At 42.3% G+C, this 3,671-nt stretch overlaps 1 pseudogene; it reads right to left on the minus strand.

Moving 5' to 3' along the window:
* Positions 1 to 2,247: 2,247 nt before the first annotated feature.
* On the minus strand, positions 2,248 to 2,976 carry LOC110308456 (outer kinetochore KNL1 complex subunit ZWINT pseudogene; annotated as a pseudogene).
* Between the last annotated feature and the right edge of the window lie 695 nt (positions 2,977 to 3,671).

Genomic DNA, 3,671 nt, shown 5'->3' on the forward strand with positions numbered 1-3,671 from the left:
ATTATTCAGATTCCAAGTATCCTTCTAAGCATTTTTTTTTTTAATCTAAGAAGGACTGACTATATATCTTTGAAAGTCTGGTGTTGCGGGAAATATTTTTTCAAAAATGAACCATCCGGAGTCAAACCCAGCTACTATCTGCCCTGGTGGGCTGGCCAGCCATGAACTGATGGGAAATGACCTAGCTGTTCTTATCTCATGGAGACTCTCTAACTCAGAGCTCCAAAATCTCTCCACCTAGCTCACTAAGTTCCCATGCTGGGTCCCTACAACACCAGCCCCATCTTTCAAAACTCCCACGGCCTTTTGTGGTGCACATCAGGCAAACCCACATTTTGCCATCATACCTTTCTCTCTGGAACCCAGTCAAGCAGCCACGTGTAAAAAAACACCACACAAACTTAGTTCAGAAACAATGGAAACTCAATCGCTGGGCTCAGCATCTAGATCCTAATCTTGTGAGCCATATTAAATCTAAATCCTCTGGTGGCGAATCCTGGTGGATCCGCCATTAAAACTGGGAGACATTAATAGTTACATCTTGTCCTCTCACTATCTCTGTCCAAAAGCTCCTAACTCGATCCTGCCTACTCTCTTCCCCTATCCAACCGGGAAGTCCCGCCTACTCACCCAGTGATTGGCTCCTTTTTCATTAGGGGGATGGTTCACAAGAGGTCACCTGAATACGTGACTCATTCCTCATCCAGATAGCCCCTCCTAGGAAAACGGAATTAACATCAAAATACAAATAACACCAGGGCCATCCATAAACCTCTCCTATGAATCCATCTGGCCCTGAACGTTTCGAACTGAAAGTCTTTTTTGTTTGTTTATTTGCTTGTTAATTTGTTTAATTAAGTTATTTATTAAGCTTTATATCCAGATCACAGCCCCCCTCCACCTCCTTTCCTCCCAGTCTCTCCCTTTCACCTCTCCTCTCTGTCCTCTTCAACCCCTCCTCCCCTTCTCCTCAAAAAAGAGGAAGCCTCTCATGGGTATCAACTAACCAGCCTTGGCTTACCAAGTTGCAGTAAGACTAGGGCATCCTCTTCCAGGGGGAAGAGATCCAAAGGCAGACAGTGTGGTCAGAGACAGCCCCTGCTCCCACTTTAGGCATCCCACATGAAGATCCAGCTGCACAACTGTTACATATGTGCAGAGAGGTTAGGGCCATATCATACATGCTCTCTGGTTGGCAGTCCAGTCTCTGTGAGCCCCTATGAGCCCAGATTAGCTGATTCTGTTGATTTTCTTGTGGTGTCTTTGACCCATCTGGCTCCTTCAATCCTCCCTACCCCTCTTAAGGTGGAAGTCTTTTTATTACTATTTCAATATCCTAATTTCTAATGTGTCTGTTTAAGTTGTTGGTTTCTTCTTGGTTTATTCAACTTTCAGATTTTCCAGTTTAATATGTTGTACAGATCCACCACCCCCACTTTGGTTTTTCAAGACAGGCTTTCTCCTTATAGACCTAGCTGTTCTAGAACTCACCCTGTAGACCAGGCTGGCCTACAGAAACCCACCTGCCTCTGCCTCCAAGTGTTGTAATTAAAGGCAGGCACCTGTGTCACCCGGCTAGTTTAAGTGCAGATTTTTGAAGTATTCCTTTACAATCTTCTGAATTCCTTTGGTGTCTCTTGTAACGTTTGTCTGTTCATTCCTGATTTTGTTAATTTGGGTGTTCTCTCTGTCTATTTTGGTTAGTTGGAGCAAGAGATTGTCAGTCTTATTTATCTTCTCAAAATACTCTTAGATTCATTGATTTTTGGTTTTTTTGTGTTTCATTAATTTCTGCACTAGTTTTTATTATTTTTGCCACAGACTGGGTTTGGGTTTTTTATTTGTTCACCTGTTTGTTTTGTTCTTGTTTTTTGAATTGTTAAGTTTTATAATTAAGCCATTTTTTATGTTCTTTCTGTTTTTTTTTAATTAAGGACTTTAATGAAAGGTTGATTTCTGTTCCCATAAATAGTTTTCCAGACAGTCCATCTCCATGCAGGGGTCAACATTCTGGCCCAGGGCATCTTGTTGCAGATTCTTCAGCCAAAGTTCAGGTGTGCTGCATTTTACTACATGCATCCTGAAGATGTGCTAACCCGCTGTCAATCTCAACTAGATTTCCTTAGTCCACACTCCTTAGCTCTTGAGTCATCATTAAACCATCTCACTTCTCAAGCACAAGCATATACACGCCTTCTTATTCTCTGTGGATAAGGTATTCCACGCCAACCAGTGTTTTTCTGTGTTTTAGGGAGACTTGAGTGGGAGGGCAAGTCATCCTGTGACACCTTTGCCTTTAATATTGGCCTCAGCAATGACCAGCTGCAGGGTACACAGCAGCTGGAGGTAGGCCTGATTCCACTGCAGCTTCTCCTGTGCCTATCCTGCATGCTGCTTCAAGGTTTCAAGTTCCTGATGTGATCTGTCAAGGTTCTCCAGAGCTCTTTCTGACCTCCCTTTACCCCATGCAGAAATCTCGGCCAGACTCTGTAAACACTTCTGTTGCAGCTGCCACTGCTTCTGAGCTCATTGAAGTTTCTCAAGTACTTGCTTCCTAGCCTCAAGTTGCTCAAAAGCCTTCCGAAGCTCTGTGTACCTCCTTTGAGCCTCTTTAACCTGGGGTAAGGCCTGGGTCAGGGCACATCTTGTGTTGTCCACGTGATCCAGGTATGTGGCCTTCAGTTCCTTCCAGTGTTCCTTAGCTTCAGTTGCCTTCTGGCAACTTATGTTTTCAGAAACCAAAGTGTCTGGGTCCTGGGCTATATTATCCTTCTGAGTCAGAAGATTCTGTTAGAAGCTCATTACTTTCAAGTACAAGCTTTGGTTACAGAGCAGCTTGTCTCTCTTCTGAGAGTTCCTCACAAACTCCTCCATGTTCTTGGGAGGCAGCTCTGTTTCTTCCTGCAAGCCTACCTGTTCTAGAATGCCTGCTACCTCAGCCAGGACCTCTTTTGCTGCCACAATGGGATTCTCCATGGCCGGCACGCTCTGCTGCCTCTGATTCCCCTGGTTCTTTCTGATTTTTAAAATGTGCACCCTTCCGACCTGTCTCAGAGGTCTTGCTGGATTGTCTTTTTATTTTCCCTCAGTTCTAAAGAAGAAAATTCTTTTTCAGTTTCTTTGACTCATTTATCATTCAGTAATGACTTGTGTAGTCCCATGAGTTTGTGTATTCATTAAAGGTTTGAACTTATTTCAATGTTTCTGAATTTGTTAAAATTTATTTTGTGTCTCATGATATAGAATATTTTAGAGCAGTCTCTTTGTGTTGCTGGAATACATATCTTTTGATATTTGTGAGGAATATTTTATCATTAGCTGTTAAGTTCATCTGATGTACAATGTCATTTAATTCTTTCTCTGCTTGTGCTCAGGTAACCTGTGTATTAGAGAAAGTGGGGTGTTGAAATTATTTATTATTAAATAGGTTGATGTCAATGAATGTCTTTAATTCCACTGATACACGTTTTATAAGATTGGATACACCAGAATTTGGTGTGTATGTGTTTACAATAGTTGTCTTCTAGGTTAACTGTTTCCTTGATTATTATGAAATGTCCCCTCCCCATTTATCTCTTCTAATTAGCTTTCCTTTGAAGTTCGTTTTGGCAGACCAAGGGATAGTGATACCTATTTGCTTCCTTGTCCCATCTGATTGGAGCACTTTTGCC

The sequence above is a fragment of the Mus caroli genome, unplaced genomic scaffold (assembly GCF_978045245.1).
Source record: "Mus caroli unplaced genomic scaffold, Mus_caroli_1 scaffold_15, whole genome shotgun sequence".
Taxonomy (NCBI): domain Eukaryota; kingdom Metazoa; phylum Chordata; class Mammalia; order Rodentia; family Muridae; genus Mus; species Mus caroli.